Source organism: Nicotiana attenuata, chromosome 1 (assembly GCF_001879085.1).
Source record: "Nicotiana attenuata strain UT chromosome 1, NIATTr2, whole genome shotgun sequence".
In the NCBI taxonomy this organism is placed as follows: Eukaryota; Viridiplantae; Streptophyta; class Magnoliopsida; order Solanales; family Solanaceae; genus Nicotiana; species Nicotiana attenuata.
Window position 1 is genome coordinate 26,730,705 of NC_031989.1, and position 293 is coordinate 26,730,997.

Here is a 293-nt window from a genome sequence, read left to right on the forward strand (position 1 = left end):
ACATCGAAACCTTCTCAGTCCTGAGCGAGATCCCTTTGAAACTCCATATGTGGTGGCATGACTTGGGAAAAGGAAGCAGAGATACTGTGATCAAAAGCCTGGGCGGTCTCGTAGATTTGTTAAAAATCAAGCCAAGAACAGATGTCATCGAGGCACTAATACCATTTTGGGACCCGACCCGTAATGTGTTTCAGTTTTCAGATTTCGAGCTCACACCTACATTAGAAGAGATCGCCGGATACGCAGGTCTAAATGGGAACCTCCGTGGTAGATACCCTTTGGCTCCACGGCCG